At 41.3% G+C, this 23,280-nt stretch overlaps 1 long non-coding RNA gene across 4 annotated transcripts in view; it reads left to right on the forward strand.

Moving 5' to 3' along the window:
• Positions 1–23,280, forward strand: part of LOC123369404 — a 154,158-nt gene that overhangs the window by 22,022 nt on the left and 108,856 nt on the right. For all 4 annotated transcript variants that reach the window (XR_006579026.1, XR_006579024.1, XR_006579028.1 and 1 more), the window contains exon 2: positions 15,365–15,508. This is a non-coding gene — a long non-coding RNA (uncharacterized LOC123369404). The remainder of the gene's footprint in view (positions 1–15,364; positions 15,509–23,280) is intronic.

Raw genomic sequence — 23,280 nt, forward strand, 5'->3', positions numbered from 1 at the left:
CTTGTTCAACCAAAAGAAGACAAACCAACAAAGTCTCTGGACACTTTAACAATGTGTTGTTAAAGTTTAACAATAAACTCCAGATGACAGCCAATCACAAGTTTTCTGTTGCAACTTTTTCAACAAAATATTACTTTTTAAACAAACATTGTTATGAAAAAATGTAATTTCATGCAAAGCTTTCTATTGTTTCCATGAAAAAGCAAAACCTGAGAGCCAAAATGTTCAATTTTCAGGGTTTTTTTTGTTTTTGAAAAGTGAAAACTGAATTTTACTGAAAATCAGAGTTTAAAAAAAAACAAAATATATCTATCTTCACTTTTTTCCTTTCAAAATAAGAACATTTCCACACTAAAATTCCCAAATATACATTTTTCCATTTCTTAGAGAGAGAGAGAGAGTGAGTTTGTGTGTGTGCGCGTGAATGTGTCCCAAACCAAGGAACGTACCTGCACACAGGGCAGTTTTCACTCCAGAACTTCCTGTCCTAGTTTCTGGTTAATAAACTCTTGTGGCTTCCTCACACTTTTCTGAAATCCCTGCTGGGATTAAAACTTAAAAAAAAAAAAGAAAAAAACCTTCTCACTTTGATGACGTATCTTGAGTATACCAGTCCTGGAGGGTGCAACAGAGCTTCAGGATCCCCTCCCAGAGGTACTGAATGATTTTTTGCATTTTGTCACATGACCCTAAAGTATTGTATATTTCAATCTCCATTTCTATAAGCATTTTAATTTATAACAAACTACTTCTGCTCACTGCCAAACCTTAAGCTCTTTTAATTACAAAAACAGGATTGTGAATTTGATTTTAGCACAATATCTGTAATTTCAGTTGCTCTGTCCCTATCTCAAGTCATCTAATGACATGGATAGCTCTGCTAATTTACTTATGAGGCATGTGGATGACATGACTTGCTGTCTTGACATTTTCTATGCAAACCTTAAAGATTTTTTCATTTTATCACAACGATAATGCTTTTCAGTTGTACCGCTCTCCAGAGGAATGGATATAGCTTTCATAGATACATCCATAGGCAAATACTTTAAAACAATATAAATGTTGCAAATTTTACTAATGATACTGTGCAGAGGAGTTCATTATGTTTCTCACTGCAAAAACAGCCTAATTGCATCACGATATCTATGAGTCATATTAATCGGAGACATCTGTTGATGCAGGAATTCATAGGCCTTACATGAAACAAACATTGCAGGAACTCATAGGCCTTATATGAAACAAACAAAGAATACTAATGGATTAGTAATTTTAAATTCTGGCCTGCCATGATCTCTAGATTCATAGGAATGTAAGCAAAATCTAAAAATGAGGTAAGCTTTAGATGTCTAGATATGTAGGTGGTGTTTCTCTGTTAGAAAACCTATACTTTACCAAGTTCAAGTTTCTTCTAAAAGATGTTGCTTCCAGTATCCTCTGTATTGAACAGAACAGATGGAAATACAGTAAAGCCTGTATCCTGATTCCTACCCTCCAGTAATTCACTTATAGCTCATCTTTGAATATCAACATGGCATTCACCACAAACTGGTCTTTCAAGATGCCATGTGTAAAGTCTTTTTATCCCCTAGTCTAGTTGTTGTTGTATCTCCCTCCCTATAATTTAGGGACACATAGTAGTGACCACAGCTCAGCAGCAAGGATCCTGGACCAAAGATTATTTTAAGCAGGAGCACCAGTCCACTTTTTCAAAAACTGCATTGATTATTTCACACTCATTTCATGTATAATTTGAGCCCTAAATGGAACAAATATCACCGTTCTTTATTTAAAGCTGCACATACTTTGCTATTCAGTACCGACCAAATGGAGATGAAGATAGTAAATGAAAGTACATATGCAACAATTGTATAGACTAGGTTTGCTTCCTGGTCCAAGTGTCCTTGTGATTGCCCCCTGCCCCAGAGAAGGGGGGTGGGGGCAGAAAACTTTTCCATGAAATCCATTACCGCTATGTAACTTCATTGACGACTATGGAATTACTTGAGATTTACACTGATTTAATAAAAAGAACAGGAGTACTTGTGGCACCTTAGAGACTAACAAATTTATTTCAGCATAAGCTTTTGTGGGCTACAGCTCACTTCTTCGGATGAATAGAATGGAACACACAGACAGAAGATATTTATACATACAGAGAACATGAAAAGGTGGAAGTACACATACCAACTGTAAGAGGCCAATCAATTGAGATGAGCTATCATCATCAGGAGAAAAAAAAACTTTGAAGTGATAATTGAGATGACCCATAGAAGGTGTGAGGAGAACTTAACATGGGGAAATAGATTAAATTAGTGTAATGACCCAACCATTCCCAGTCTCTGTTTAAACCTAAGTTAATGGTCTCTAATTTGCATATTAATTCGAGTTCAGCAGTCTCTCTTTGGAGTCTGTTTTTGAAGTTGTTTTGTAGCAAAATTGCCACCTTCAAGTCTGTCACTGAGTGGTTAGAGAGGTTGAAGTGTTCTCCCACTGGTTTTTTAATGTTATGATTCCTGATGTTTTAATAGCAATCAAAATCTGGCCATAAGAGCAGAGAAACAGTTGGCTAGATCTAATATAGCATTTCAGATGCAGCAATCTATTCCCTTTGCTTTTAGATAGGTCCCTGCTGCCCTTTTAAAAGTGTAAACATGTAATTACCGTAAGCATAAGCAATAAAATATTCTTGATGTTATCTTTCAGATGAGATCTTTAGAACTGGAGTCCCATTTTCTATGTGGTCATTGAACATCCCATAACACTCTTCACTAGATTAAATGTTTGCTCCAGAGTCTTTGGCCAAAATTTCTTCTCCTCATCTTCTACAACATATGGTATACCAGTTAACTACACCTCCATTTTAGAGGTGGCTGCATTTTGACGGGGCTTTACTGATATAGGTGCTAGTCCTGCAAACACTTACACACGTGAATAGTTTTATGCACACAAAGTTCTAATGAACTCAGTGGGACTATCCACATGAGTAAAAGTCACTTGCCTAAGTGAAGTGCTTTGGGATATTTGTCATATCTTCAATTCTTATAGTAATTTCCTACTGACAGCGAAGCTGCCTGATGGAAGACAAATCCATTTCCTGGCAATTTCTGAAGTTTCAAGATTTGTTTTCATTTTGGATTGGAATGAAAACAAAATCTGCTCTACCTGAGTCTGAGCAGAGTTTTTAATCTGAAATCACTATGAATCATGCACAGCAGGGACTTGCTCTTTGGTTTCCCATATCCCAGAGTCACTAGCTGCCTGTATCCTCTCCTGCCCCCAAATACTTCCCAACAAAATTTTTGTGGCAACCTATTGCTTTTGTTATTTGCAACCTTATATTATTTGCCTCTCCCAGTTGACAGCAAGCACATACACAGAGCAAGAAATTCTCCATTTGCTATTTCCTGAGACAATCATATTTTATGGGTGAAGGCTTTTAAAGCTTTGGAAATTACATTTGAAATAAATTAAATAAATTAAATACTGCCATTAACTTTGTTTTTAATGGGCTGGTCCCATGGCCTGTTGATAGCATTTTGTGAGATATGATGAAATCCAAGTTAATTTTTTTGATTTGGAGATTGCCACCTGAAAAACATACTCTGTAATGACCTCTGGCAGCTGATGAAGGATCAATGTTCATCATGCTCCCCAATATGCTGCTTTCCTGTATGACAGCCCGAAGGGCTGCTGTTGTTACACTTACTAGACCAACCAATATTTGGTCATTTTACTATAAAACATTGTATTTTGTTTAGATGTACATTATTTGTAAAACAGAACCTTCAGAGAACCAAAAGGATTTAATATTTGGATTTATGGGGCCTGATTCTCATTTGCACAAAGACCCATTTACAGCTCTTTGACTGTATAAAGGGGCCTTAAAGTAGGAGTAAATTATATGGCCAAAGCAGAGAAAAGGGAGCTAATCAGTGTAAATCAGACTCATGCCCTTAATGTCCAAGTGGGATATATATGCTATGTCTTTAAAAAAAAAAATTAGCTGAGCTAAGAGGAAAACAATGAAATTAGAAAGGAAATTTAAAAGGGCTGAACTGAAGAAATAAAACATTAGTGGAAAGAAAACCAGCAAGACTAGGAGGAGTGATCATCATATCTGGGCAGTGAACATTGCTCCAGCTTCTAAAAGACCTAGCCAGTCAACTTGAGTTAACAGCTTTTTAGACTGTATATCGAAATCCAGGGATATTCAATTTGATTTAGTGATTATTTATTTCACATTCTTTGTTATTTGTTGTGCAATTGTTATTAGGGGATAGAATATTTTTCTTTAATATTAGGTTAAATGTACAAAAAGTAACTATTACGCTTTTGGGTATTTTCTTTCCATTTAATAGCATAAAAAGCCTTTTAATCTCACTGAAATTTTATTTTATATGTGCCAGTTTCCCAACCTCGTGATACTAGCCAGATAAGATTGTTATAGAATATAGATGATTGGAACAGGGATCTGTGAACCACATATTAGCAGTGTTTTTTATCTAACGCTGGACATCTATCAATATGTTTTGTGGAAGAAATGAAATTTCACTTCCTCTGTTGTCCGGGTCTACAATACTTGCATAAATGAAAATCCTTCATTATGTGATCATTGGGATCTTTATTATAATAATCTATTGCATCATGTATCATCATGCACACACTGAACTTCGCATCACAAACATTTAACTACAAGTATGAAGTTATTTGGCTATAGATTATTTGGGAGCCTAGTTATAGCACAAACTTGAACATTTCTGTAAGACTATTATGTCTATTCATGTCACTTTTCAGGTGTTACACAAAGATGCAATAGTAACTTTAGTTCACCAAGAACCCTACACCTGGTCCTGCTGGAGGCTATTTTGCAATTCACTGTCAATTGTGGTGTTACAGGTGCTGATACACAAGTAGGAAATTGGAGCTCCCTGTCAATAAACAATCATGCTCTAGTTTCAGCACAGAGGAAGGAGGCAGAATTGAGAGCTGCCTAGAAAACTGAAGAGAACTCAATCCATTCTACGCCATGCCTAAAATGCTTTCACACATCAGTACGATTGAGAGAATTACGGCTGTAAAAATCAATTTGAAAGGACTCTTCACCCACACCTTCTTTATACTCTGCAAATCTCTTAAGGCCCAATTCTGTCACCCTTACATTGAGCAGTCCTTGATGCTGCAAGTAGTCCCACTGACTTCACTGAGATTATGCATTGAGTAAAGTACTGCTCAGTTTGCTTAAGGGTGGCAAAAGCTGGCCCTACCCTACCAGGAGCTGCAGGAATGGCTCTCTGATTGCAAATAGAAGATGTGAATGAATGTAAACTTATTAACAGAAAAATGAAAATATTTGAGGACAATTTTAATGGGATTGGTTGGAGGGTGGAAAGGCATTTTGAACAGATCAGAAAGATAACTTTTTGTCCAAAACATATGTGGTTTGTTCAAAAAGTAAGAAATATGATTGCAAGAAAGTACAAGATTTCCTCTATTCAGTTTAGAATTATTTTAAATTCTACTGATTACCACTTGGAAAAAAGGAAGCAAACAAATTGGAAAGAAAAAATTACCTTAATGGAATGCTTGCACCCAGGAGATACAGTAATGTTTGAGAACACCACCAAAAGAGTGGATGAATGAGTTATGTTTTATTATTTACATTAAACAATTATGGGCAAATTATACACTTAGTGACCAGCCTATGGCTTGGGCAACCACTGGTGGCTTTTATATTATGGGTCTTGGAAGCCCCTGTGTTAAATTGTTTTGGATTATGAATTTAAAATCTGCCCCCTGAGCAGCACCTTGTAATGTTTAAAATTAACAATTTGAATCACCCCCATCACTATAAAGAGATAGTAGGTGCCAACATCCCCCCAGCTGTCTCCTACTGCTTCCCCTGAAGCCCCAGGACCATTGCTCCAAGCAGCTATGCTCCCTTTCTATTCTAGCTGCTCACCAGCTCCCTCATTGCTGTCTGCTGTCTTTCAGGGGGAGAAAGAGGAGAGTAGCAACACCATTGCTTTATCACTTACTTCCCCTGTGGCATATGTAAGTCCCAGGGAGAGGAGGATATAACCTCAACTGTCTCTGCCTGAATCTAGGCATGGCTGAATCTAGGCATGGAGAAAGGATGGCTCCCTTCTCCAACAGAGCCACCTAGGGCAGCACAGGAAAGGGGGAAAATACAAAGGTGGTGAGAACCAACTGCCAGTTTTGGCTCCTGATTCTGTGCTCCAGTCCTGGTGCAGATTAAAGCAGCCTGGGTGGCTGCTCTACCTTGTGCTAATCAGCTATGATCTCCAAGTGACCATAAACTAGCTGGTAGCAGCCACAGTGCCATTCCTCCTCCTTACATTAGAGGTGCAGGGAGGAAGTCATAGGAGTCAGATACATACCCACTGAAGACTCCAGCATGCCAGAGAAATCCCCTGCAGGGATTTCTGCTCCCTTTGCACCAACTGACTGTTACAAAAGCACTGGAACAGGTAAAAAAAATCGGATCCAAAGTATTGACTATTGCCCCTTTTTTTAACATAAGGCTTAGCCCTTGTGCTGAAGTGTTTTTATGCCAGTGGTGTAAATCCAGAATAAACCCTTTCAATTTACTGTGCAGTTATACCATCCGACAGATCACTGATAGGGCCCAGTCATGCATTCTTTATGCATCAAAAACCCCCATGGATGTTCACAGACTACATGAACAATTTAATATTTACCATATATACTCGTTCATTAGCCTGTTCGTTTATAAGCCGACCCCCCAAGATGGTTAGATAAAAATAGCAAAAACTGTATGGCCCTTTCATAAGCCGACCCTACATTTCAGGGGTTGGCAAACTTTGCCTCCCAGCCATCAGAGAAAGCCACTGGCGGGTCAGGATGTTTTGTTTACTTGGAGCGTCTGCAGGCATGGAGCCCCTCAGCTCCCTGTGGCCATGGTTCGCTGTTCCCAGCCAATGGGAGCTGCAGGAAGTGGTACGCCACTTCCCGCAGCTCCCATTGGCTGAGACACTTCCCACACAGATGACATCAGGATAGGAGGGACTGCATGCACTTTGGATGACTGGCCCTTGGAGCGTCTGCAGGCATGGAGCCCCTCAGCTCCCTGTGGCCATGGTTCGCTGTTCCCAGCCAATGGGAGCTGCAGGAAGTGGTACGCCACTTCCCGCAGCTCCCATTGGCTGAGACGCTTCCCACACAGATGACATCAGGATAGGAGGGACTGCATGCACTTTGGATGACTATATGGCCCTTTCATAAGCCGACCCTACATTTCAGGGGTTGGCAAACTTTGCCTCCCAGCCATCAGAGAAAGCCACTGGCGGGTCAGGATGTTTTGTTTACTTGGAGCGTCTGCAGGCATGGAGCCCCTCAGCTCCCTGTGGCCATGGTTCGCTGTTCCCAGCCAATGGGAGCTGCAGGAAGTGGTACGCCACTTCCCGCAGCTCCCATTGGCTGAGACGCTTCCCACACAGATGACATCAGGATAGGAGGGACTGCATGCACTTTAGATGACTGGCCCTTGGAGCGTCTGCAGGCATGGAGCCCCTCAGCTCCCTGTGGCCATGGTTCGCTGTTCCCAGCCAATGGGAGCTCAGCTCCCTGTGGCCAGGAGGGACTGCATGCACTTTGGATGACTGGCCCTTGGAGCGTCTGCAGCTCCCATTGGCTGGAGCTGGATTAGACTGGATTAGAATTCAAAACAATCTTGACAAATTGGAGAACTGGTCTGAACTCAACAAGATGAAATTCAATAAAGACAACTGCAGAGTACTTCCCTTAGGAAGGAAAAAAATCAAATATACAACTATGAAATGGAGAAAAACTGGCTAGGTAGTAGTACCGCTGAAAAGGATCTGAAGGTTATATTCAATCACAAATTGAATATTGACAATATGATGCAGCTGTAAAAAAAAGGCTAAAATTCTGGGGTATATTAACAGGAGTATCATATGCAGGGATCCTAGTTTTCCATGATAAAAAACCCAAAATTCTCCAATAAAGAAACCAACATAAAAATCTGTGTTTTTCCATTATTACAATGAAATGCTGAATTTTAGTTTCCCTCGCCAAAATATATATAGGTATCAGTTGAATAAAGTGTTTTATGGATACAGCAGAGCCCTGTTTATCCAATCTAACTGGGACCAGAGCCAGATTGGATAATCAAAAATTTTGATAATTTGGAGAGCTTCAGCATAAGCCCAAACCCTGCCACCTGGGGCCAACAGCAGGAGACCTGTCACCAGGACTCGGGCTGTCAGCCCTGGTTTGGTTAATATGGAGAGCCGGATAATGGATGCTTGGATAAGCAGGGTTCTGATGTATATGTTTTTGTTTTTTCACAAAATGTAAAAATAAAAGATTCTTTGTAAAAAACGCAAATTCCATGTTTTTCCATGGCAAATGGATTTCTAGAATCCCTGATCATATGTAAGACACAGGAAGTAACTGTCCCCACTACTTGGCACTGGTGAGGCATCAGCTGGAATACTATGTCCAGCTCTGGGCACCACACTTTAGGAAAGATGTGGAACAAATTGGAGAGAGTCCAGAGCAGAGCAACAAAAATGATCGAAGGTTTAGAAAACCTGACCTCGGAGGAATAGTTAACAAACTGGGCATGTTTAGTCTTGAAAAAAGAAGACTGGGGGGGGGGGGGCTGACCCAATAACAGTCTTAAAATATGTTAAGGGCTGTTATGAAGAGGACTTGTATCAATTATTCTCTGTGTCCACTGAAGGCAGGAGAAGTAGTAATGGGCTTAATCCGCAGCAAGGGAAATTTAGGTTAGATATTTAGGAAAAACTTTCTAACTATAAGGGTAGTTAAACTCTGGAATAGGTTTCTAAGGGAAGTGGTGGAATCTCCATCATTGGAGGTTTTTAAAATAGGTTGAACAAACACCAGCCAGGGATGATCTATGTTTACTTGGTCCTGCAACAGCACCCAGGGCTTGACTTGATGACTTCTCATGGTCCCTTCCAGCCCAAGATTTCTCTGATTCTTTGACTAACCAGTAGCTCTGCCTCAAGCTACCACCACCATTCTCGATGATGACAATATTTTCCACTGACATTTGTTGCATTGTGTGGCTCGCATCATCACTTCAGAGTTCATCAACTGTACTGTAAGAAGAGATGGGCTCAAACTGAAACCCCAAAGCCAAAACTCCACAAGCTGTAGAGCAGTGATCCCCAACGCGGTGCCCACGGGTGCCATGGCATTTATGTGCGCAGGGGAGAGAAGTTGCAGCCCTGCACCTGATGGGGGCAGAGAACTCAGGCTGCGGGCGCAATGTTCTCTGTTCCCGGCAGGCGCAGGGCCCGCCTAGTGCCCAGCAGAGGAGAGAAGTCGGGGTCCTGCGCTGCTGGGGACAGAGAACTCAGGCTGTGGGTGCCGGTGTTCTCTGTCTCCGGCAGGCGCGGGGCCCACCTAGTGCCCAGCAGTGGAGAGAAGTCAGGGTCCTGCGCCTGCTGGGGACAGAGTACTCCGGGGCTGCAGGCGCTCGTGTTCTCTGTCCTCGCGGCTTCTCTCCAGCTTCTCTCTGCGCTGCCCAGAACTGCCGCAAAAAAACCAAACAAACTAACAAACAAACAAACAAAAAAAGTTCCGACTCTGCCATCCCAAGAATGGATGCAATGCCACCCGTAGCATGTGCTGCCCCAGGCACGTGCTTGCTCCACTGGTGCCTGGAACCGGCCCTGTATGTGAATATTCTTCCGGCTGCACTGATACTGCTGTTTTCTTGTGCTTTGCGATTTATTTATTTTTTTAACATTTTGTCCCAAAATGAGTGGTTCAAATAAAAGATAATGTACGGATTATTTCAATGCAGAGTGGGAAGAATCCTATTGTTTTATTGAAAATAAAGGGAAATGTGTTTGTTTATTGTGCGGGGTGCTGTTGCAGTGCCAAAAAAACAATGTCGAATGCTATTTCCAAACTAATCATGGCTCTTTTGACATTAGCCATCCACTTAAATCTGAGTTGAGAAAGAAGAAAATTAATCAACTCAAATCAAATCTATCTGCCCAGCAATCTGTTTTCATTAGACAAGTGGTAAAGTCTAAAGGTGCTACTATTGCTTCCTTTAAAATTGCTCATCTGCTCGCAAAGAAGAAAAATCCCTTTCAAGATGGTGAATTGTTGATGGAAGCATTTTTGACTGGTGCTGATTGCCTGTTTCAAGGATTTCCTAACAAGGGTGAGATTTTGTCGGCAATACAAGACTTCCAGTTATCAGACAACACAGTTACGAGGAGGATACATGCAATTTCAAGCGACATGCAAACTCAGCTAAAGGATGACTTGGAAATATGTGACTGGTTTTCACTGCAATTTGATTAGTCGACAGATATATCGGATACAGCGCAGTTGGCAGTTATAGTGAGGATGGTATTTAGTGACTTCACCGTAAAAGAAGAGTTACTAAAAGTATTGCCTATGAAAGGGCGAACAAAGGGTGAGGACATCTATAATTTATTCAAATCTTACGCAACATCAATTAGTATGCCACTACACAAGCTGTCTGCGATCACCGCTGATGGGGTACCAGCAATGATGGGCAGCGCCAATGGATTCATTGCACTCTGTAAGAAGAATGAATCCTTGCGACGTTATGAGTATAATATAATATCTCATTGAAAGGTGAAAGGGCCAGAAAGAGTTAATTAACTCACAGACTGACCTGACCCATGGGTGAACCTTGAGGACTGGTTAGGAAGATATGTAAATGACTAGAGCTTTGAAATGCAAGTCTGCATTGTTAGAGGTAGAAGGGGAGATGTTTGCTCAGGTCTTGTGATGTCAGCAAACAAGTGTTGTCTATTGCTATAGTTTTAATTCAAAGATCAAAAAAGGAATATTAACATTTATAATGATACTTGAGTGAAATAGTATTATTGTCTATGTGTCTCTTTGAAGGTTGTGGTAACCTGTATCTGAACTGTTTAATGGATAAAGTACTCTGTGCTAATTGCCAGAAGATTTGGGAGAAGGAATTAAGCCTATTGTTTTCTCAGGCTGAAAGGCTGCTGGAAATGTATAAGAAGCCTGGGACACGATCCTACTTCATCTCAGATCTGCTTTGGGTTTCAAGAGGGGGAAACCTTAAGCCATAAGGATTGAGATCCCCAGTCATTGACTGGAGCCACCCTGAATATGGACATTGGACTATAACCTATGGACTATTTCTAAAAGGACTTTTGGCAACTACAAGCTCATCTCTGCTTTGTATCTGAACCTCAAGAATTGAATTCAAGTCTGTCTGTATATTGATCTTTTAACCAACACTCTCTCTCTTTTCTTTTTTAATAAATTTTAGCTTAGTTACTAAGAATTGGCTATAGCATGTATTTTGGGTAAGATCTAAGTTATAATTGGACCTGGGTGCGTGGCTGATCCTTTGGGATTGGAAGAACCTTTTCTTTTATATGATGAAGTAAGATTTTTAGGAATCATCATCATATCTGACAGGTGTGTCTGGATGGAGGCCTGAGGCTGGGCACTTTAAGGGAACTGCGTTGTTTGGACTTCTAAGTGACCAGTGAGGTACTAGAGAAGCTGTTTTGTGCTGGTTGGTAAATCTAAGTATTGGAATAACCACCAGCGTTTGGGGTTTGTCTGCCCCATTTGGTCTGCAGTTCACCCTGACTGAGTGACCTCAGCTGGCTCCCACGGGCAGCACCGTCACAATCCTTTCCAAACTTTATGTCTTATCCAGGGCCACCCAGAGGCGGGGTAAGTGGGGCAATCTGTTCCGGGCCCTGCAGGGGCCCCCACGAGAGTTTTTTGGGGCCCCTGGAGCGGGGTCCTTCACTCCATCCAGGGGCCCCGGAAAACTCAGACAGGGCCCGGGCCCCTGGAGCTTCTTCCGCTCCAGGTCTTCGGCGGCGGGGGGTCCTCCACCCCGGGACCCACCGCCGAAGTGCCGGGTCTTCGGTGGCAATTCGGTGGGGGGGGTCCTTCCGCTCCAGGACCCGCTGCTGAATTGCGCCGAAGACCCGCGGCAGGGGGTCCTTCCGCCCCAGGACCCTCCGCTGAAGTGCCAGGTCTTCGGCAGCAATTCGGTGGCGAGGGCCCCCTGCCGCCGAAGACCCCAGGCCCCCTGAATCCTCTGGGTGGCCCTGGTCTTATCATTGCATTATCCACCAAGAAGCTTTGTGCGTCAAAGTTCTTTCTTTTCAACACGCCATGAATGTCATTATTAAAATAATTAACTCTATTTGAAATAAACCTTTGAAACAACGACTTTTTAAGGCCCTGTTGGAAGATGTTGATGATAAACAATCTGATCTTATCTTGCACACAGAAGTACGATGGCTGAGCAAAGGTAAAGTTCTTGCACGTTTTTTAATCCTAATTGAAGAGATCAAAGAATTTCTGAAGTCCACAAATCAGAACTTTGAGCAACTAGAAGACTCCAGCTGGTTAATGGACTTGGCTTTTCTTGCCAACATCACTGACAAATTGAACATTTTAAATCTTGAGCTCCAGGGAAAAGACAAATATGTGGCTCAAATGATAGGTTCTGTAAAATCATTCAAAGCAAAATTGATCTTGTGGATGTCACATATGAAGACGAAGCCTCTCGTACATTTCTCAGGTATGAAGAAAATGGTATGTGACAGTGATTTTAACCCATCACCATTTGTTATCCACATTCAAACACTTCTGGAAGAATTTGAAAAGAGATTTCAACAGTTCACCATCATTGAGCCTGTAGTTGTCTTTCTTGTGAATCCTTTTACTTGCCAAATAGAGGTAACAGAAATGGCTACATCAATTGTGAGTCTCATTCAAGTAAGAACAGAAGACGTGGAACTGGAGATTTTGGACCTTCAAAATGATATTGTTCTAAAATCCTGCGCAACAGATGAAAACTTTTGAAATCTGCTTGACCGAAAAAAGTTTCCTGCCTTAAAAAATGTAGCATACAAAATAAAATCTTATTTCAGTTCCACTTATCTATGCAAAGTTCTATTTTCAACAATGAACATCATAAAATCAAAATACAGATCTCGGCTTACAGATGCCCATCTTGACAATTGCTTACAAACGGGAATATCATCCTACTTTCTCAACTACGAAAAATTGGCTGAAGAAATACAATGCCAAAAACCACACTGACTTTATTAGAAAAACCACGTGAATTAATGATACCTATTTTCCATTAAGTGCTGATGAGCACGTATGATTAACTTGTGTTTAACTTTTTCATATTTGTTTGTTTATTGAAATCCAGATACAAGTAACAATACAAAGAATATTTTTAATTAACCATAACTGGCTATCTATGTTAAAGTAAGAATAATAAATATATTTGGACCAGCAGTTCAACAATGTTTTACTTTTTTAAAATAAATAAGATGAAAACAGTTTATATTTATTTTGTAAAAACTCCTTAATTTTTCTTACAGGTAGATAAAAAAAAGAGCAAATTCACATGGTAAAGTGAAAGAGTAATTGCCGAATAATTAATACCTTTTAAATGTAAAATTACCTTTTTTATCTTATGGATTCATATATTATGTAATATTAAATATGATGTTTTTCGTATTATTTAATGTACAAATACAAAATAAGCCTTGAAAAAACTGTTGGCGCCTGCCACACTTCTGAAAACATGAATGTGCTACTGGCCACAAAAAGGTTGGGGACCACTGCTGTAGAGTGTTCAACCTCCAAATATAGATCCAGATCAGTATGTTGGAAAAGGTCCCTATTTTTATAACAGGCTTTTGAAATTCAGATCAAATTTGGTTGCTTGAACTCATCTCTAGTTATGTGTGACATGATGGATTAACATGTAATACGCTTTCTTTCCTTTGATAACAAAAAAAGTAATTAAAGAATGTCTGATTGAATCTGGCATGAGCTTCCCATAGGAGAAACTTAAATAGTATTCCATTGATGCTGTTGATTTAAATGCATCACAGTTACAAATGCAATAATACAATCATGGAACATTTTAAGAAGGGTCAGTAGCACATACACCATGGCAATACTAAAACAAAGCCCAAAGATTAAGATTTAGAAATGTAAGTAATGCGGTTAAATAAAAAAATTCATTTTTTTCATTTGATTTTGGAGAGAGCTTTCTGACATGAAAAAAGAAGTTTGCCCTTTTTTTGGTAATAAGATTTGATGAGGTATAAGAAGAAGAGGGGTGAGGGGGAAATCTCACTGTTGCCTTCCCTTCAGCAAAGCCCCAGCATTAAATGAGAAATCAGCTTGTTACTTGCTGCTCCTTCTCCTATCATCTATTCGCAGAAGTTCATTACTTAATTCCCATTCATATCGCCTCTGTGGAGAATAACAGGCTGATGACATTTCAGTTAATCATAATCTTCCTCTTCTGTGACAGCCAGCCAGCAGCCTTTTTTAAAATAAACTTGCAGAATGAAATTTTTTAAAAGAAGGACTTTTCTCACTCTCACAGAGGGAAAAATTGACAAGATGAATACGTGAGAATATTACAGAAATGAAAAAAATTCACATAGGCTTATTACTGCATCTCTCTCCCTCTCAACATTTTCTATGCTATGCTGTTGCCAGTCATATTTTTTACTGACATACCTTTACACTCACCTCTTATAATATACCTCTTATCTACAGCATACTTAGTAGCAAGAAAGATGCCTTAAGTCTCCAAGCATTGACTTTAAATATCAGCTGGTTATGGATACACTAGTAAAATGATAAATTGGGGGGAAACTGAATTTGATCCAGTACATTAACAGTTTATAACCTGAGAAACTTGTGCTAAGATTTCAAGCCATTACTGGTATCCATCTTATATGAGAGTCAGTATAATAGATCTGTTATAGTAACCCAATTACATTACCAAAAGATGAATGGGAAAGAGAGGTTAATGTGGAAACACTGTTTGGGGTTGGGAAAGCCTCAGAAAGCTTGAGAGAAGGCTTACTCGGACTCCAGCAAGGAGAGAAGCCATTAGCTAGCAGTTGAACATAAATCAAGGAAGGCTTGAGACTTGAATAAAGACCACAGAAACCCAAGGCAATAATGAGGGCTTGTGATGGGGTATACAACCTGGACAACAAAAGGTTATAGAACTGTTCTGGTCTCAGCGAGCTCCATCCCACCACACCTGCAAGGCAGGTACAGGCTGGAGGAGGAGCTTAACAGAGGAGCAAAACAGTTCACTTGTTAGCATACCAGGGGAAAGAACAGACCTTCAACCCTCAGTTCCTGAGGAAAGCCCTTATGGGCAGAGCTTCCCAGATGACCATGGCCTGAAGGATGGATCCTGATACATCCTGAGAGAGAGTCATTCCTCCCTCTTTCTTACTAACTCAATTTATATGCATTAATCCCCACTGCTTTTTGTTCACAGGCTACCCCGACTTTGACGGGATCAGGCCAGAGGGCCAAGTCACAGGAAGAGGCAGGCCACTGCAAGGTGGAGCAGACATCAGCAGGAGACACCCAGTGGAGAGAGACCTGTTATACCATGCCTGGCCACAAGGAAGTGCCAGTGGTAAGTCAACCCCTTCACAGGACCAGATAAGCTATTGGTAACATAAGAACATAAGAATGGCCATATTGGGTCAGACCAAAGGTCCATCCAGCCCAGTATCCTGTCTATCAACAGTGGCCAATGCCAGGTGCCCCAGAGGGAGTGAACCTAACAGGTAATGATCAAGTAATCTCTCCCCTGCCATCCATCCCCACCCTCTGACAAACAGAGGCTAGGAACACCATTCCTTACTCATCCTGGCTAATAGCCATTAATGGACTTAACCTCCATGAATTTATCTAGTTCTCTTTTAAACCCTGTTATAGTCCTAGCCTTCACAACCTCCTCAGGCAAGGAGTTCCACAGGTTTACTGTGCACTGTGTGAAGAACGTCCTTTTATTTGTTTTAAATCTGCTGCCCATTAATTTCATTTGGTTGCCCCTAGTTCTTATATTATGGGAACAAGTAAATAACTTTTCCTTATTCACTTTCTCCACACCACTCATGATTTTATAATAATAATAATAAGATAATAAGATATTTTCCATCTTATTCTCTATCCCTTTTTTAATGATTCCTAACATCCTGTTTGCTTTTTTGACTGCTGCTGCACACTGCGTGGATGTCTTCAGAGAATTATCCACGATAACTGCAAGATCTCTTTCCTGATTAGTTGTAGCTAAATTAGCCCCCATAATATTGTATGTTAGTTGGGGTTATTTTTTCCAGTGTGCATTGCTTTACATTTATCCACATGAAATTTCATTTGCCATTTTGTTGCCCAATCACTTGGTTTGTGAAATCTTTTTGAAGTTCTTCACAGTCTGCTTTGGTCTTAACTGTCTTGAGCAGTTTAGTATCGTCTGCAAAAGTTGCCACCTCACTGTTTACCCCTTTCTCCAGATCATTTATGAATAAGTTGAATAGGATTGGTCCTAGGACTGACCCTTGGGGAACACCACTAGTTACCCCTCTCCAGTCTGAAAATTTACCATTTAGTCCTACCCTTTGTTCCCTGTCTTTTAACCAGTTCTCAATCCATGAAAGGATTTTCCCTCTTATCCCATGACAACTTAATTTACAAAAGAACCTTTGGTGAGGGACCTTGTCAAAGGCTTTCTGGAAATCTAAGTACACTATGTCCACTGGATCCCCCTTGTCCACATGTTTGTTGACCCCTTCAAAGAACTCTAATAGATTAGTAAGACATGATTTCCCTTTACAGAAACCATATTGACTTTTGCCCAACAATTTATGTTCTACTATGTGTCTGACAATTTTATTCTTTACGATTGTTTCAACTAATTTGCCCAGTACTGACATTGGACTGACCGGTCTATAACTGCCGGGATCACCTCTAGAGCCCATTTTAAATATTGGAGTTACATTAGCCATCTTCCAGTCATTGGGTACATACGCCAATTTAAAGGAGAGGTTACAAACCATAGTTAATAGTTCCGCAATTTCACATTTGAGTTCTTTCAGAACTCTTGGGTGAATGCCATCTGGTCCCGGTGACTTGTTACTGTTAAGTTTATCAATTAATTCCAAAACCTCCTCCTTTAGTGACACTTCAATCTGTGACAATTCCTCAGATTTGTCACTTACAAAGGACGGCTCAGGTTTGGGAATCTCCCTAACATCCTCAGCCGTGAAGACTGAAATAAAGAATTCATATAGTTTCTCCGCAATGACTTTATCATCTTTAAGTGCTCCTTTTGTATCTTGATCATTCAGGGGCCCCACTGGTTGTGTTCTGCATTTTCATATTTTATTTATTTAAAAAATTCTGGGAATTTTCAGTGTTCATTTTTCAAACATTAAAAGTCAGATGAAATCAGGTTAAAATAATTTTTAAAAAAAATCGGGAAAAATTGGGAAAAAAAGAAAAACAAAAAAACTTTTATAATATACACATACAGTATAATTGAAACTTTTTTATGTAAAAAGTTATTATTTGTTTCTCTCAGAGGTAGTAGATTTTCCAGAAATCTTGTTTGCATATGCTCACATATTTTTCTTCAAAGTATCCTCACTCATGTTGAGCCCCTTGCTATCTTGGAGGTAGTCCAACTTTGAAAATAAGCACTCTGCATCAATAGATCCAGGGAGTACACTCAAAGTTTGCCTGTGCCATTTTGATGAAGTTGGAAAGTGTGTCTTGGCTGTTCCAAAAAGCCAGCACATCCAGTTTCACATTGTCAGGGTTATGCATGTTCATATAAGTAGTAAATTCCCCTTTCAGATTTGAAATTTCATCTTTAGTGGCAAATGGTTGAAACCCTCTGGCATAATGGTCATAGTTTGCTGCAAAATTCACCTTGAGGAATTGGTGCAACCTCTGGATGACATTCCAAAAAGAATCTTTGGCACCAAACACTTCAGAGTTCAGATTATGAGCCATTTCTCGCTGAGTGTTGGGGTGGAGGTTTTGAATGCTTTTTTGGTTCTCTTGTGTTCCAGGGTCATAAGGATTTCCAGAAACTGCTGGGTTTTCTTGCCATATGTTTCTCCAACAGGTTTTGTGCTCAGTTCAGCTGAAATTTTGGTTGTCAGGATCCGGTAAACATCTGTATTGGCAGTAGTCTGAGAAAACTCTACTGTTTGTGTATGTGTCACAAGTTTTCAAAGATGAACATTACCTTGGTGCACAGAATCTGGCATTCATTTTGGTTATGTCAGTCTCTTCAGAGTTTCTGCTTTAGAACCAACAAACTAAGGATGATCTAGGAGATGCATTAGCACAGTCCACATCTTATTTACATGACAGGCAGCGAAGTACAAGCTCATCCACCAATGTGGATCAACAGGAGTAGATAATTGTCAGTCAGCTCTGCACTCATCTCACGCTATGTAAAACAAAGCCTTCAGCTTGTTCCCATGCTTGAAAATGGCCCAAATCCAATGATGCAAGATTTCACATCTTTCATTTTTTCTGTATCAGTAGCTACTGATAACACATTAATCAGATGAGCAGGACAGGTAACATGTAGAAGCTCCAGTTTCTGGTTGAATTTAATCTCCTGTGCAAACTTAACCATGTAGGAAGCATAATCTGTGTTAGTTGTGACCACATTTTCCCAGTTTAGTTGGTACATCTCAAACATGTCAGTTATTGCTGGGGTGACAAAACAGCTATGAGCAGAGGTAATGAACGTCACATCAGTAAAAAACGATGCGAGTTTATTCGCTTTGAAATAAAAAATACAAACACTGAAGTCTAAGAATTGGAGCGTCGAAAACATCAGGAGACTCGTAAAAAAATCAGATTAAACACAATACTAAAGTATCGTCGTTTTGTTTCAGATACTTACTAGTGAGATTGTCTGCATTAGGAAGGGTTTTTGCTGCTGGACAGTAGAGTTGCACAAAGTTACCAATAGGCCACTCCGCAATTAACAGCAGTTGTCCAGTGAAACAAAGAACATGGACAAATTCATTCACACAATTTTTGTGTGTCCTCTCTTTCATGAAAGCTTGTTCCAAAGCTCACTTTCTTCTTTAAGCTTCTTGTGTTGCTTGCTTTCAACATGCTCCTTTATTCTGTCAGCATAAGCGCTGACCTCAATGCTGCAGTATTTGCAGTGCAATGCATCCTCTTGATTCCCATCTTTACTTTTCTTTAAAATTTCTAAGCGCTTATTTTCTTATGGTACTCAGGCATAGATTTGCATTTTTGTCCCATGTTTAGCTTTTTACCTTATCTATCTTTATCTGTGGAAGATCGTTTAAATTCAGTGCTGCACTAACTGGATGAAAAGAAATAGGAGCGCAGCATCTCGTGAGCTAATCATAGCGCGATATTAACATTGTTTTATTTTCCAATCTACACTGTGTATGTGTTCTGTTTTTTACAGTATTGAACTGCTTCAATCTCAGAGCTGCAGGACACAACAATCACATAAAGCATTAGTATTTAACAAAAATAAGTAGCCCAAAATATACTGAGTAGGTTGATAAACTGGTGTAACTCAGTAAAAACCAAATTCCTTTAATTAAAAAATCTTGTAATTTATCAGTGAAGATCAGTAACAATAAAAAATATGGAACACTAGCCACAGGCCAGTAGTTTAACTGAGGTAGTGAGAGTCTTATGATACTGGAGAGAAAACCACATAGCAAAAATTGTTGGAATCACAGGCCATCAGCCAAATTAAAGATCGGAAAGCCTCAGGAGGTTCGAGTGAAGACCAAGCATGGGAGCCCAAGGTAACATTTAGGGCTACAGAGGCAAGCCCACAGGACAGCAGTATAAAAACTAATAAAAGGTTACACTATCCAAAACAACATGCTTTATGTGAAAGTTCTGATGCTATCAAAGCCATTACCATTTGTCCAAGACCACAAAACCAAAAAGAATCAAACACTTAGCAACATCCCACCTTGTACATGGTTACAGGGGACACAGTTTAATGAAGGTAAATGTGTAGAACAGTGTAGCAAGGAGACGTGGCCTCCCTCAGAGTGACAGAGAGGGACCACAACATGCCCCCTGGTGGGCTGAACCAGGAGAGCCACGTCTGCCCCACTGGAAGCGAAAGGGCAGGACAAGAAGGGGAACTACAAAAGGCAGGCCCTGCAGCTCAGTTGTGGTGGAGCCAAAGGAGATGGACGCATCCCACTTGCTGCTGGAGCCTGCAGAGGAGCTGCTGGGGCTGCCTCCTGAGGACTGGCCAGAGCTCCCAGGACCATTGGCCAACCAACACACTGAGGAGTGGGTGGGACTGCTGCTTGAGAACTGGTCAGATCTCCCCGGGCTGCCGACTGACCTAGATGCTGGGAGCTGCTGGGGCTGCTGCCTGCAGACTGGCCAGAGCTTCCCCGAGATGACAGAATGCAGGTACACCTAAGGGAGAGATTAGGAAGCAGCCCAGGGAAACCAGGCAACAGTCTGGTTGGGAGCTGGCCTGATACAAAGTCAGTGTGTTGTGGGCGGATCCCCGCTGAGCTGGTGCCTGACCACTCCGCCACTGTTAGGGCCCTAGGCTGGGAGGCAGTGGAGTTGAGTGGGCCCACATCCCCTGTGCCACCCCACCCCCGGCAGTACTCCCCCTCCTTAGGCCAGGAGGTCCTGCACTCCTCAGAAAACCTATTAGAGCCCCATAGACTGTTATTGGTGCTCACCCTTACCTGAGCCTAGACTTCAGTGGTGCTCACCTGTACCTGAGCCTCTAGGCTTTATGGTGCTCACCCCTACTGGGACACTAGCTGCTCTACCCTGATTGCAGGCCAGAACCCACACATTGCCTTGCTCTGACTGGGCCTGGGGCTCCTAGACTGCTTAGCTGCTCTGCCCTGAGTGCAAGCCAGAGCTTACCCATTGCCACGGCTGTCCTTAGGCATATGCAGAATACACAGCTGCGTAGGGCACCTGAAAATTTGGGGCACTACTGGGTCTTAGTGACCCTCCCAGCAATTCCTATCCCTGTTCTGACCCTTCCTGCAGGCTCCCACAGCTGGCTGCTGCAGCCTGGTGACTCTTACTCCAGAGGGGATCTAGTAACTTAAAAGTGAAAAAGCCTTCTAGCCTGCCAGACCTATTAGCACAACATTCAAACTGTTAAAGAGCCATTCAAGTGGTAATGAAGCCATTTAACAGGCATTTGCCGACCCTCAGGTATATACTGTCAGTTTCTGAATTTACTGACAAAAAGAGTTGTGCATGACCGTAATATTTACTGAGAACATGTCAGTCTACAGGACCTTAGTTTAAAATTTGCTTTAAAAATATTTAATTAGTGAGTTGGTGAAGATTATAAAATCACATCCCTAAAAAATCCTTGTATAGATTTTTAGATGCACAATCATCTTTAGCCTTAAATGCTTGGATCTTCAGACATTTAGTTTTTTAAATACGGTAAATCCTTCAAAAGACCACCCTTATCTAAAATACACATTTTAATTTTAATTACTATAATAAAAACAAAACAAAAAATGCTTCCAAAGTCTTCCTGTCCTTTCTATCCACCCCTTTCTCCCTTCACCTCCCTCCCCCTTTGAAGACAGCCCTTAAAGGAAAAACACCCCTTTCCTTACAGATAGCTGAACAAAGTTTCCCTTTCTTTATTTCTGACTATCTGATTAACTAGTTTTAAGAGAACTCTCCAGCAAAATCAGTACCTAGTAAGATATACAATCCTTTGTTATGCTTAAAATCTTTGGAAACATCTCTTTTAAAGTTGGTGAAATTTCATAAACATGTCTATTGTTATGGAGATCACACAAAGCAAATGAGTGTTCCCTTTTTCTAAAAGCAATAAACATTGTTATGAACACACTAAACCTCTGTGACTGATTAATTTAAAATAATGTCTTTGTTTCAGTGAGTTAAATATGTAGTAATCTGGAATAATGACTTTATGAAGGTTTAAGAGTACATTTAAAATATAAAATCATCTTAGAAATACTGATTAAGAAAATGTAAGACACAGAAGAGCTGCATCATATATTCCATAATATTTAATGTTGTATTCAGCAAGACAGCTGACTCGCCCTTACTACAAAGTTTTTGCAAATAAATCTCTGACAAACTTCAGGGCATATCAAAAAACCCATGACTGACATTTTTTATTCCTAAATGTAGTGCTTTTAATTAGGTACCTTCTGCATGTCCAGTTGTCACCATCTGGCATGCAGTGGAAAACATGCTCCATTTTCTTTAGAAAGAAATTGCAGAAGAGTGTTTTTTTCAAATTTCACTTGCTTTATTTGGGTTCAGGGATTTGGCTGGAAGGGGGTGAGCAGGGTGAGGGATAGAAGAGAAGAGGGAGTTAGTGGGGAGAGGGCAGGGCCTGGGGCAGAGCAGGAGTGGAGAATGGATGAGGCCACAGGCAGAAGAGGTGGGCTGGGGAGCTAGCCTCCCCAAGTTGTAGCTTCACCCACTGCTTATGACAGCAGGTAAGAGCGGGTTGGCTCCCACACACCCAGTGCACGCTGCAGTGTTCTTAGGCAGGGGCCATATTCACAAAGCTAAATGTGCCAGCGCCGCACATTCTGTGTGAGGGAGAGGGTACGAGGGTCTCTGCGGGGAACTGTGACTCTCCGCCACTGTGAGGTGGGCCGAGTGTCATGTATCCTTTGCTGACTCGTCCCTCGCCTCCCCCTCCCCCCAGGGCTGCAAGCCCAGGCTGCGGTCAGGCATAGGGGCACCAGTTTAATAATACTGACCCCCTCCCCCTGTATGAGACTCAGGACTGGGCTAGGGTTTGTGTTGGAGGGTGTGCTAGGGTATCTGGGATTGGGGAAGACACTCTGTGGCCTAGGAGAATGTACGTGAAATGGTGTATGGGGTGTTTATGATATGTTAAAAATCTAGGGGGAATGTTTTGGCTGGTCTGGGGAATTTTGGGGGTCCTGGAACGTTAAAGAATGTCATTGTAAAAAGAACAAAGAATACAAGAGTTTTCTCTCCCTGAAAGGAAGGGAGGTGTGCCACAAGGACCCTGGTCCCTGGGAGTAAAGCTGCGCCCAGCTCCCCTGTGTCAGAGCAGATGAGTCCATTCAAGCCACCTAAAGGGGGCTGGGCAACACCTGAACCTATAAAGGGCAGGAAATGAGAGATGGAGGAGAGGGGTATCTGAGACAGGTGGTGTCTGGGGAAGGGGTGCCACAATAGAGTGGAGCTAATGCCATTGGCGGGTCCCTGGAGCAAGGGGCCAGGTGCGCAGGGAAGCAGGCCTGAGGTGCTGCTCCAGTAAGGGAGCAATGCTGATTAAAACTGGGAAGCTGCCAGGAGCAGGAGTGTCGGAAACCCCTGGAAGGGGTGGCCCTGAAGCCTGAGACAAAGGAGTGA

This window comes from Mauremys mutica, chromosome 4 (genome assembly GCF_020497125.1).
Source record: "Mauremys mutica isolate MM-2020 ecotype Southern chromosome 4, ASM2049712v1, whole genome shotgun sequence".
NCBI classification, from domain to species: domain Eukaryota; kingdom Metazoa; phylum Chordata; order Testudines; family Geoemydidae; genus Mauremys; species Mauremys mutica.